The 13982-nt window shown below is 36.9% G+C and overlaps 1 protein-coding gene and 1 long non-coding RNA gene across 2 annotated transcripts in view; one reads left to right on the top strand and one right to left on the bottom strand.

Annotated features, from left to right (window-relative positions):
• LOC138972681 (uncharacterized) overlaps nucleotides 1-13982 on the top strand; it is a 57063-nt gene that overhangs the window by 3087 nt on the left and 39994 nt on the right. The window lies entirely within an intron of this gene.
• Nucleotides 809-7120, bottom strand: LOC138972680 (uncharacterized). The gene is made up of 3 exons (XR_011457710.1): nucleotides 6607-7120; nucleotides 5527-5691; nucleotides 809-4207 (listed from the first exon to the last, which is right to left on the bottom strand). It is a non-coding gene; the product is annotated as an uncharacterized lncRNA (long non-coding RNA).

The following is a 13982-nucleotide window of genomic DNA, read 5'->3' as shown; positions in this document are numbered from 1 at the left end:
ACTGATGAAAAAGTGTGTTCATCCCTGCTCTGGATAAAAGACATCGGATTGATGACAACGTGGCAGCGTTCACGCGAAAAGATTGTTTTCAGATTATCGCTTCTACATTTTATTGCACGTACTTGGGGCAGATCTGAATTTCTGAAAGATGACAAATCGGTCTTGTGAGTTGAGAACCACATGTTCTTTGCCGACAGAAATCACGATGGGACAAGATGTAGATTGTGTTGAAGAGATGTTTGCAGATTATCGCATCTACATTTTATTGCTCAGATCAATGCACGTAGTTGGGGTAGATCTGAATTTCGCAATGGAAGACGACAAATCCGTCTTGTGAGTTAAGAACCACACGTTCTTTGGCGGCAGAAATCACTATGGGACAAGATGAGGATTGTGTTGAGGGGCTAATACTGACTGACTTTAGATGAAGAGTTCCTAGACTGCCTGGTTTTTGTAGAGAGGCATCATCCCAGCCAGCAAAATTTTGCGCAGCGAATGCGTGTCGCAGTCGCCAAACTCTGCGTAACAACTGCACTGGACGCATGCGTAACGCGCGCGATTTTGCAAAGCGAAATACATGCGTGACACACTCGTTTTCCCTCAGATTACGCAGACCATACGCACCTCCAGCGCACGCTTATTTGACACCAAGACAAATTCGCACTCTCCACGCAGACGTCACGATTGCTTTACGCATTCTCACGCTATTAACGCGCTCTCCACGCAGACGACACGATTGCTTTACGCATTTAACGCGCTCTTGACGCAGATGTCCTGATCATCTTACGCACTCTCCACGCAGATGTCACGAATTATTGACACATTCTCAGGCATTACGCGCTTTTTACGCTCTCTTCACGCAGATGTCACAATTGCTGTACGCATTCTCACGCATTTGACGCACTCTCCACGCAGATGTCACAATTGCTTTACGCATTCTCACGCATTTGACGCACTCTCCACGCAGATGTCACGATTGACCTACACAATTTTACGCAGACCACACAACCGCTTTACGCACTCACAAACAAATAATGGGCAGTGCACAACATTGTATTGATCCAGAAAGACAAAGGTCAAGCGTGCAGGTTCGATAACAGAGATGATCATAATTATGTACAAGTTCTAAAACAAAAATGCAGTCAAATAAATTGATTAAAACAAAGGAGAGATTTGAATCTCGCTTATTGCCATTGTGACTTCCAGGTTTTAATTTCACTGCATTTTGACATACCAGCAGCACGGAAACAAAAATGATCAAAATACTATTCAAAGCAGAATTCAAATTGGCAGAACAAAGAATAAATAGAACAAAACCCTGATAGTCATCATCGATACGCCGTAGTACATGCAGTGAAGAATCCAGTATAACTTATAAAAGAGAATTTTGATGTACACTCGTCACTATATCACATTGATGTAAACAAATAAATACATAATTGGCACAGCCTAGGCATAGGCAGCAGTGAGTTGTATCAACATGTTTGAATACAGAACAGCAACAAAAAGAGAAAAAAAGTTCTACAAGCCAGCTAATAGTTGAACTTCAGATTACTAATGATATCACAAACAAACACTTAGTTAATGCCCATTCTCCAGGGATCGAAATCCAGTCAATGTACACCAAACTAGGATAACACATACATTTAGAATCTATCACGACTGCATAAAACATTGGTATGCAATTCACAAAGCAAGGAACTTGAAACATGAACATTGACATTAAACATACATATGTGCCCCACACACATTTCGGACAAGGCAGCTGAACGAAATTCAGATGTGGATGGAGCACAAAATAATTAGATGGGGCGGCGTGAAAGCATACTGGGACAAGGAACAAGCAAGAGAAAGAGGATAAGAAGATAAAAGGAAGAACAAACCGAAGAATAAGAAAGAAAAAAACAAAATAAGAGAAGGAGAGAGAAAAAAAAGGAAAAAAAAGGGAGACAATCATATGAATGTGTACCATTTAAATAAAAGAAATTAAAAAAATTACTTTTAACAAGAAGAGCAAACGCTCGATCGAGTCACTTTCGCAGTTCTGAATATTATATGAGGCATCAGATGGACAGGAAGAAATTGCTATTCACAACACAATGAGTCACGTTCACATAAAATTTGAGCCCGGTCACTTTTATAGTTTCCGAGAAAAGCCCAACGTTAAGTTGTGTGTTGCCGAACAGAAAAGGCTAGTTATCTCCCTTGTTTTTCTGATAACGTTCGTAAAAGGCTACAGATGTAAATACTTTGATGTAAAGAATAATCCTACAAAGTTTCAATCACATCCGATGAACTTTGTCAAAGATATAAAATGTCTAATTTTTCCTTTGACGCTGACCTGTGACCTTGAAAAAGGTCAAAGGTCAACGAAACCATCGTTAAAGTGTAGAGGTCATTGGAGGTCACGACTAAACAAAATATGAGCCCGATCGCTTTGATAGTTTCCGAGAAAAGATATAAAATGTCTAATTTTTCCTTTGACGCTGACCTGTGACCTTGAAAAAGGTCAAAGGTCAACGAAACCATCGTTAAAGTGTAGAGGTCATTGGAGGTCACGACTAAACAAAATATGAGCCCGATCGCTTTGATAGTTTCCGAGAAAAGTCCAACGTTAAGGTGGTGTCTACGGACGGCCGGCCGGACGGCCGGCCGGACAGACTAACACTGACCGATTACATAGAGTCACTTTTTCTCAAGTGACTCAAAAAGGAGACATTTCAGGTTTTGATTTGAAGTGTGTTAACATATTCACATATACCAGTAACTTTGCATGGAAAAAAAAAGTTCACAATGATTTGAAGCAAATTCAAATGCCAGAGAAAAAACAGAAAACCCTGATGTCATCATTGATAATCAGTGGTACGTTCAGTGAAGAAAAAACAATTGACACAACCTAGACATGGGCAGCAGTGAGTTATCAAGTTTCACTACACAAAAGTAACAACTACAATAATGAAACAAAAGGTAAAATGCCAGCTAATAGTCAAAATTCAGAACAATGATATCAAAAAGAAACACTTATTCAATGCCCCTTCTCCACTGATATGTATAAGCACACCAACATGACATAAACTCATAAATTTAAAAAAAAAACATGACATAAAACTCATAAATTTAAAAAACACTTATCAGACTGCGTAAAACATAGGTTTGCCATCTCAAAATGGATGTAAAACACGCAGCTTACTCACAAAATGATAGACAAGTCTCCAGCGGCCAGCTGCTCAGCAAACAAAATAAGGTGGCGAGGATCAATATAATTGAAATGCATTTTTTTTGCTGTTTCGGAGAGAACTTTGCTTCATTTACCTTACACTGCCTGCATTCAAGGGCTAAATTTTTATCAGGTGCACCAAGACTTACATCTATAGAAATCCAATCATAACGGTTTTAACAGCAAAAAAAAAAAAAGTATATTTCTAGTCTCGGTTCTAAATTCTCAACTCAACTCCAAAAAATAATAAAGAACAACAAAAACCCGCATCATGCATTGTCTCCTTCAAGCTGCCTAGGTTGTTTGCGTTCGACTCCCATAAATGACAAGGAATTGTTAAAACCTTTTCTTTCTATTTGTTCACTTTTTGTTTTCTTCTTTTCTGAACTCTTTATACTTGTATTTTATTCATTTTAATTTAGCCTGAAGGTTTGAGTCGTGTATTAAAAATCGAATATAGTGTGTAAGTGCCCTTGAACAGCTTTTCCAGAATCATGTATTCTATATTTTTAGTATGGGATACCCACAAGAAAAGTTCAAATGCATCCATGCGTCTCCACTGATAGTAATGGTAGTTGAGCACTTCCAGTTTAGTCTTCTGTCGTTCTGACACAACCTAAAAGGGTACATCATGTCTGAACATCATCTGTAGAAGAGTGTGAAGTTTAAAGCTTAGCTTAAATAATGTCCAACAAAACCCCAGACTCTTCTGTACATTACCCATCAGCCACACAGACCTGAACTGTGAAATACAATTACTCACTAGCAATTTCTCAGGCGAGTCAAATCTTACATTCATCAAATTTTTGCAACTAGCATTGTAAATAAGCCTACAGAGATTACAAAGTTCAATTACTGCAAACCAAATCATGAAGGCTCTTCCATGGCCTGTTGTCTCTTTCTTTTATCACAGGCTTCCAAAAACCAGTCTTGAACGGCCGTCTTCAAGGTCTTGACCTGTGGCACCCGTACAGCTTCACGGAACAGCCTCTGCATGACAAAACAAAAAATAACATGAACTCAGATCATCAAACAACTATCACTGATTTGAGAAAAGTCTCAAGTTTATTTCCTGACGCCTGTAAACTTGCTAAAAATCATACAGACACACAAACTTGCATACACACCATACGCTTTTACAACACACCAACTATACTTGAGTTAGGAAATTACAACACATTGTAATCCTTGTAGAAGAGAAGTAAAAAAAAATACCTACCCTAATATTTGTTTTAACCCTTTCGCTGCCAATCAAAACTTGGGTATGTGCATTCCTGACTGCCAGGGAATATTGGAGTTTGGGGTGTAATAATTCACAAAAAAATCTAGCTTCAAACTGGCAGTAGGTAGGTAAGTAAAACCTATGTTGTTTTTAAAGGAAATTGAACCAAGAATCTGTTTTTAGTGTCTAATCATGGAAATGATAATTAGTTTGGCTTATAATGATGTTTAAATATGAACTTTTGAAAAATCAGCCCGGCGCATCTTCCGGTGCCTGTGGATCAAACACAGGTGGCTGTTTTGCTCGCTCCAAGAAAGGATTATAATCACTGTCATCTACCTGTTTCCAACGAATTGTCCGAAAGAAGATCTCCCCCTTCCCCTGTCAGTATCCATAATCATTTGCACCGCCTGTAGCGTCAGTCCGGCTTTGTTTTTCCCTACTAGGGCCCGGTCGACAGTCACCGTTAGCCATTTTGACGAGTCGAGATTTCTCTCCCATACCCTGTCGACAAGGCCGAAAATAGCCTTCAAACGCAAAACCGCGTCACCATTTATGTTTATTCATGAGAATGAGGTATCCTCCCAAGCCATTGGCTGCTATTTGTGTGTCAGCAGTGACGTAGCATTTCTGGAAAATCCCGGAACGGAGAAGACGGGTTTACCCGTCCTAAGGCGCTGCGGCTGCACAAGCGCATGACTGGTATACCCGTCATAAGGCAGTCAAGTGGTTAAAGTTACTTTTACTATGACTTTTTCTTTGGGGGCCTTCGGAAATTCATAATACATGTACTGTGACGTGCAGACGCATATGTGACGACATCATACCGTTTGCTAACATCCTTATTTCGTATGTAGTCGAAAATCCATGACACTGACAAATGAGCTCAGGAACTTGGCTTCTAGCAATTTAATGTTAAGCGTAAAAGCTTTGACAACTATCATTCACATGTGAAACATGGCAAATTTAAAATTGATTCCAAAGAACAAAATTTGAGACAGAAATAACTTGTTGTTTTGTAGACATGGATTTTATCTTCTTCCTAAAAGGACCAGGATGATTTTACAAATTATGAAAAACAACTCACTGTCGATGGCTTTTAGTCGCAGCGTACACCATGGTCTCTTTCCCTGCCCTCCCCCAGAGCCCCCTGTCAGCAACCGTGTAGCCTATGGAACACCTTCGTCATCACAGCATCAGTAGTCGTCTTTAGTTCATGTCCACCAACCACACCGAGCTCATGGTCATGGATCTGAAACAAACAAAACAAGCCAACTGAATTCCAAAAATCAAATATTCAGACAGCTCTTCTTCACATACAAACAATTCAATCTGGAAGCATCATACTGTCACCTGGAACAAAAAATCAATAATCGCACTTGCTTTAAAAAAAAAAGTTTTCAGAAGAGCAAATGGTGATTGAGTGTAGCATTGTCATAAAATGTAATCACACACCTCAGGTGACCTGCATCAATCATTCAATACTATCTCACAAATCTTCATTTGGAAAGCACAAACATAGTTAGAAGAGAGCGTCAACCGTGATACTATTCAGTGTGGACAATTTTTTTCTGACCCATAATCCGATGCCTACACAAAGTGAGAATCAGAACTCACAAGAAGGCACTGTTGCATGTTTGTGATTATTTGCTTGAGTGTAGCACTTGCAGTTTTGAACTTGAGGAAACAGCGTATGCAATTTCTGTTACATCCCTGAAAACCTAGCAGATGGCAGCTCTGGCCACAGAGCAATATTTGCATTATTTCTCACAGATGCAATGATCACAGAAAACAAAGTGGTGCATGCATTTTCCGCACCCCACATGAGAAAAAGAGGTCCATCATTGTGCGTACCCATAAGCATAGTTTTATCATCAAAATGTGTTGGTTAAATTCACAAATGTGACCAATACGCATAAACCTTGCATGAATTCCCAGGATAATGGGAAACTGGTCATGACTGAGAACTGATGAACAGTTAAGATACACCCGTGAACCGTGATGACATCTGGCATCCTCCAAAAAGCACACACTCAAGGTAACATTTAAAGCCTAAAGAGCGTCTAACAATAACATGTCACTCTCACAAGATCTTGCTACAGTTATCTGGGGAAAATAGCACAGGCATGACTGGTCTGCTTCGACAATAGCATTCAAAGCCACCTACCAGTGATCACTCCTTCGACAGATCCATCATGTGCCTTCAACATCTTCCACACTCAACAGTAAAAAGATGACTCCATCGAACAGTAGCACAGGCTCTGGCTCCACCATGATTCTTTGGCGACCAATTACTAAATTAGTCGCATCAGGTCCATCTGCTCCTGTAGAACCTTCTCCAGCAGCAAGAACTGATGTTTATCTTGCCGCTCTGCTCTGCTCGTAGTCTTGTGTCCGCTGAATGGAAGAAAAGAAGAACAAAAAGTCATTTACATGAAGCAATACATATTTTAGACAATCTGTCGGCCTGAAAAGAAACCATCAGCACTAAAAAACAATCTGAGCAAATGTTCAAAGTAAACGTGACATCTCTATATTTTTGAATTCAGGAGAAGATGAGGAATATATATATTGCAATCAATTTTTAAAGGGGCATACAGAGTGGCATTTGATGGGGTAAAAAGATGTAGGGACTCAGCAGTTGGAGATGAACATTTTTGTGTGTATTTACTTCAAGCAGATTTCTTTCTTTTTTTTTTAGACAAAAGAACAAACACACACTAAAAATCCTTGTTTAGAGTTTAACTGACCTTAACTTTTCCTCCAAACACTAGAACTTTTTGTATTCATTAAAAATATTCATCAAAAAGGTTACATTTTAAAATCAATTTTGCAGACTTTGGATGAAAAGTTACTCTTCTCTGGCATCCCGCGGACACAGTTCACACTTTCTCATCAATGAGATGCCTGTGTTAATTAAAAACAAACATCAATAAAACTATTAAAATAAAATAAAAATTTAAATATAAAAATAAAATCGACCAACCGCCCCCACCCGATTTTTTTTCCCTTTGCTGGAAACAATACATTTGTTTCACTAAAACAGTAAAAGAGATCAGCTGAATTTGTTTGACACATCTGGTTATAACTAAAAGAATAAAACACAAAATAAGCCAAAGTCACAGAACAAAAAGACGCTGTCAGTGTCACTATCAATGACTCTGAATGAGACACTCATTGCTATCGAGCCATACCTGTTCATCTTCACCTTGCCGGGACGGAACGACAGTCTGCGTTACTGGCATCGGTGGCGGTGTTAAGGTCACTGTCCATCTCAGCTTTCTTCACCTTCAGTTCAAACAAGCAGTGAGCACCGTCATACTCAAGTCAAAGCTTTCTGAAAAAATAAATACTTGGAAGTTAAATAGGATCACATTGATTCCCAAACCTAACAGTAACAGTAACACGCAAACATCAAAACTGGAATATTAATTATTAAATATAAGCATCTCAGTTTCACTAAATTAGTATATTTATTTTCTCTGTGATGTATTTTTTATTTTTATTTAAAAAAAATCTGTTTTTCAACTTTATCACTGCACACGCTGACACAGCCTCTGCCTGCCTCTCTAGTCTATGCATGCCTCGGGAACAAGGGTAATTTTTCTCTTTTCCGAGACTCAGACACAGAATATTCCACTATGACTATGAGTCTATGTCAGTATGCGGAACTGAAAGTTGAACATCTGTGGAAAAATAAAAAGATACAAATAAAAAAAAACCAGATATATGAAGAGCCTATTAGTATTACTACTAAAGCTCCTGACAACTGCTGCCGCAATGACTCGACCAGATTAGGAACCAACCAAGGTTCACCAAGAAACAGACAATGAGACATAAAATGATAAACGAAAATTCAGTTTTTATGGTGCCGTGAGCGACCCGCGAATCGGGATTCGGATGGTATTTTCACTCTTCCACAACTCCTTAAAAACAAACCACTGCATCAATCAACTTTATGTTTTTGGAAAAGTTAGTTCATTCATCCATCTTTCAGACAAAACAAACATGAATGAATAGAACAGTGTTCTTCTAGGCGAAAAAAAAATCGAAAGTGTGAGAAATTCTCTCTGCCATCAAACTCGGAAGCCGAAGCCGCGAGCCATCAAAAATTCAAATTCCCAAATCTTTCCTTCAGTTGATCAACTTACCTATTCTTGAAAGAAGTCAATCTTCATTTCAGAGAGAAGGATAAGATTACCTTGCATCCAATAAGCAAGTCAAAAATACAAGTCAATATGAAGAAAAAGCAAAAAAACGCCGATACAATGTGGATTTGACAGACTTCTTGCCAACAGGAAGTTGGAGATTGTCTGATTGAAGTAGGTCTGACAGACAAGGGAAATAACTTCAATAAATTGCTCTTTTCAGTCAAGGTAACTGTCTCCCCTGAAATTGAACTTTCATAGAGATTTTCTTCCAAAGCAAAATAAAATAAAATGAAAATATGCTGAGAACAAATTTTATGTAACCATTAACATCAGCCTTTATTTTGAGTAGATAATTAGTTTCAAAGTTACTTTAGTTTACATTTTTTTGTTTAATCTGAATTTTTTAAATGTTTTTATCGTTTTGTTATGGGTGTTCATATAGATTTCAGTTATCTTTTCTGTTCATATAATATTGTTATTATGCTTTGCCTAGATTTTTCCACGATATTATTTTGTGGAAAGCTGATTCCTACAACAATACCAAATCCCCATTACAATAATTATATTACATGCTAAAACAATTATAATGATAATACAAATTAAAATAATCATATTTATTTTAAGATAAAAATAATCAGGATAACAATTAAGCAAATAAATGTTGGTAATAACAAAATGATTAAATAAAAATTAAATGGGAAAACCATTACATAAAATAAAAATATTTTTATTAAACTTTTAAATGCATTTTTATTTTTAACCGAAACTGTCTTAAGATAAACTGAAAAATAACGGATTGAAAGTTTTTATGCAATTTTTTTTCTAAAACAAAAAAAAAGAAGTTTTTGAAGAAGAATAACTATTCATAACCAAAATTTAAAAGTAAATATTTTTTAATAACATAAAATATAATAAATTATTTCATGAAGTAAATGCATAAACCCACGGTATAAAATTAGGAAAAACAAAAATTGCAATCACCTTTTCATTGAATCCATGCGTGCTAAACACTGCGTGGTGAAGTCGTTTCGAATGCGACAATCTGCGTAAAAGTTGGCGAAAAGTAACGCGCGCGAAGCGAAGGTGTCACGAGGCCGTACGCATCCCCGCATGAAAAACGCAGAAATAACGCATGCGTCACGCAGAATCATGCTGGCTGGGATGATGATATCCTGGGTTTTTTTTTTACGTTCTTGATGACAACGCGCCAGAATCGCACGAAGATCGAACTCTCGAAGAAAACAAGTTTATCGCTGAACATCGGAAATGTGAAATGCTCTTCCTGTCTGACCAGTCTCCCCGTTAAATCCACAGGCTACATTATTTATCAGGTAACTTACCAAACCGGAGTGTGTGTGTGTGTGTGTGTGTGTGTGTGTGTGTGTGTGTGTGTGTGTGTGTGTGTGTGTGTGTGTGTGTGTGTGTGTGTACACCGGATTACCACCATCAACGCACCCTTTTGGACTTTTCTACTATGCCTGCTGTGACATTCACGAGGATTATTGTGATTCTTGAACAATCGTGTGCCTATGCTGGACTTGCAAGAAGACAAACGGTGCCGGAACGGTATACGTGCTGCCAAGTGTGCACGTCCAGAGCGCAGTGTGAACCGAGAGTGAGTGTGTCATTGTGTGGAAGTTTTGCTTGATTGATTTATTCATGATTTAATTTGCTTTTTGGTTCAATAGTAAAATCTGTGTACGTTATACTTTGTATTTTGTGGTGTGATTCGCCCGAGTGCGAGACCCCCATCCCCGAACGCCTCTGTGGGTGGAATTGTATATATATATACTTGTGTAACGTGAGTGTGTAGATGAGAATGTGAAAGTTGCTTTGGACCCAGATACACACAGCAGACACCAACGCAACAGCTAAGTTTCAGCCTGACAAAGAAATTCGAGTGACACAGCTAATGGCTGTACTTGTTATTTCTCTATTAAAACAAATGTTTCAAGATCTTTAGGCCAAAACAAATAAATTGTCTGTTTCTATTAACATGGCTAAAAAAAAATAGGGTAGGTTGGTTGGTGTTTTTGTTGTTGTTGTTGCCAGGATAGAATTCTTGAAAATAAATGACACAAAGAGACAAGACTCGCTATAGATAGATTTATAAAAAATTAAAAAAAATGTGACAAAGGATATAAAATGATTGTTTTACCTGGTCTGGAATCTTCAGTAGTAATTGCATAAAAAAAGTCTGATAATTATATCAATTATCATGTTAACTTTTTCTTAAAATGGGTGCGTTAAATCCTAGTCTGTTTGTTTTTAATGGACTAAGCAATCCTTGGACTGACAGAAAAGATGTATTTTAAAAATGTCCAGTGCTTTTACTTATTTTTCTAATTGGAAGAGAATACAAATTATGCACTCTTTTCTGTTCAAATGGGTAGAGGGCGGGGGTAGTAAAAGGATCACAGTTCAAGATTTTGCGCGACAAGAGGTGTGTTTCTTTTATAAAGAGCAAAAACTCAACTTGGTATCTAACACTATTTCTGAACACTGTAACCACTTTAGCACTTTTTTTTTCTTTCTGTCTTCCAAACTTCTAATTCAGCTTCAAAAATGATTAAAAAAAAGTGTGTTTTTTCTGAAATCAACAGTTAAATTACTATTTTGGATATTCTATTTTGCTTCCCTATTTATCTTCTTAAGTTTTTGATCATCTGATTACCTTGCTTTTCTATTTGGAAGATAATAATATGCACTCTTTTCTGAAAAATGGGTAGGGGGTGGGGGTAGTAAAAGCATCACAGTATACAATTTTGTGCGACAAGAGGTGTGTTTCTTTTAACTTTGATGAATAGGGTTAACTCAACTTGGTATCTAACACTAGTTCTGAACACTGTAACCACTTTAGCACTTTTAATTTATTTGTTCTGTCTTCCAAGCTTTAAATTCAGCTTATAAAATGAGTAAAACAGTGTGTGTTTTCTGAATTCACCAGTTAAATCACTCTGTTGGATGTTGTTTTTTGCTTCCCTCTTTCTGTTCTGAAGTTTTTGATCATCTGACTACCTTGCTTTTATATTTGGAAGATAATATGCACTCTTTTCTGAAAAATGGGTAGGGGGTGGGGGTAGTAAAAGCATCACAGTTCAAGATTTTGCGCGACAAGAGGTGTGTTTCTTTCAACTGTGATGAAGAGGAATAACTCAACTTGGTATCTAACACTATTTCTGAACACTGTAACTACTGAAGCACTTTTAATTTTTTTTTCTGTCTTCCAAGCTTTAAATTCAGCGTATAAAATGAGTAAAAAATTGGTTTTTTTGTCTGAATTCACCAGTTAAATCACTCTGTTGGATGTTATTTTTTGCTTCCCTATTTCTGTTCTGAAGTTTTTGATCATCTGACTACCTTGCTTTTCTATTTGGAAGATAATATGCACTCTTTTCTGAAAAATGGGTAGGGGGTGGGGGTAGTAAAAGCATCACAGTTCAAGATTTTGCGCGACAAGAGGTGTGTTTCTTTTAACTGTGATGAAGAGGGATAACTCAACTTGGTACCAAACACTATTTCTGAACACTGTAACCATTTTAGCACTTTCATTTTTTTTCTCTCTGTCTTCCAAGCTTTAAAATTCAGCTAATAAAATGAGTAAAAAAGTGGGTTTTTTTCAGAATTCACCAGTTAAATCACTATGTTGGATGTTCTATTTTGCTTCCCTATTTCTGTTCTGAAGTTTTTGATCATCTGACTACCCTGCTTTTCTATTTGGTAGATAATATGCACTCTTTTCTGAAAAAATGGGTAGGGGGTGGGGGAAATAAAAGTATCACAGTTCAAGATTTTGGCCGACAAGAGGTGTATTTCTTTTAACAGTGGTAAAGAGGGATAACTCAACTTGGTATCTAACACTATTTCTGAACACTGTAATCACTTTAACACTTTTAATTTATGTTTGTTTGTGTTTCAAGTTTTAAATTAAGCTTCAAAAATGGGTAAAAAAATAGTTTTCTCATAATTCACAAGTTAAATCATTATGTTGGATGTTCTATTTTGCTTCCCTCTTTCTCTTCTTAAGTTTTTGATCATCTGACTACCCTGCTTTTCTATTTGGAAGATAATATGCACTCTTTTCTGAAAAATGGTAAGGGGGTGGGGGTAGTAAAAGCAACACAGTTCAAAATTGTGCGCGTTAAGAGGTGGTTTTTTTTTTAAATTGGTAAAGAGGGATAACTCAACTTGGTATCTAACACTATTTCTGAACACTGTAATCACTTTAACACTTTTAATTTATGTTTGTCTGTGTTCCAAGTTTCAAATTAAGCTTCAAAAATGGGTTAAAAAAATGTTTTTTTAATAATTCACAAGTTAAATCATTATGTTGGATGCTCTATTTTGCTTCCCTCTTTCTCTTCTTTAAGTTTTTGATCATCTGACTACCCTGCTTTTCTATTTGAAAGATAATATGCACTCTTTTCTGAAAAATGGGTAGGGGGTGGGGGTAGTAAAAGCATCACAGTTCAAGATTTTGTGCGACAAGAGGTGTGTTTCTTTTAACTGTGATGAAGAGGGATAACTCAACTTGGTATCTAACACTAGTTCTGAACACTGTAACCAGTTTGGCACTTTCATTTTTTTTCTCTCTGTCTTCCAAGCTTTAAAATTCAGCTAATAAAATGAATACAAAAGTGGTTTTTTTCAGAATTCACCAGTTAAATCACTATGTTGGATGTTCTATTTTGCTTCCCTATTTCTGTTCTTCAGTTTTTGATCATCTGACTACCCTGCTTTTCTATTTGGAAGATAATATGCACTCTTTTCTGAAAAAATGGGTAGGGGGTGGGGGAAGTAAAAGTATCACAGTTCAAGATTTTGGCCGACAAGAGGTGTATTTCTTTTAACAGTGGTAAAGAGGGATAACTCAACTTGGTATCTAACACTATTTCTGAACACTGTAATCACTTTAACACTTTAAATTTATGTTTGTTTGTGTTCCAAGTTTTAAATTAAGCTTCAAAAATGGGTAAAAAAAATAGTTTTCTCATAATTCACAAGTTAAATCATTATGTTGGATGTTCTATTTTGCTTCCCTCTTTCTCTTCTTAAGTTTTTGATCATCTGACTACCCTGCTTTTCTATTTGGAAGATAATATGCACTCTTTTCTGACAAATGGGGAGGGGGTGGGGGTAGTAAAAGCATCACAGTTCAAAATTTTGCCCGTTAAGAGGTGTATTTTTTTTAAATTGGTAAAGAGGGATAACTCAACTTGGTATCTAACACTATTTCTGAACACTGTAATCACTTTAACACTTTTGATTTATGTTTGTCTGTGTTCCAAGTTTCAAATTAAGCTTCAAAAATGGGTAAAAAAATGGTTTTTTAATAATTCACAAGTTAAATCATTATGTTGGATGTTCTATTTTGCTTCCCTCTTTCTCTTCT

This window comes from Littorina saxatilis, linkage group LG8 (genome assembly GCF_037325665.1).
Source record: "Littorina saxatilis isolate snail1 linkage group LG8, US_GU_Lsax_2.0, whole genome shotgun sequence".
NCBI classification, from domain to species: domain Eukaryota; kingdom Metazoa; phylum Mollusca; class Gastropoda; order Littorinimorpha; family Littorinidae; genus Littorina; species Littorina saxatilis.
This window is presented reverse-complemented; position numbering and strand designations above follow the sequence as displayed.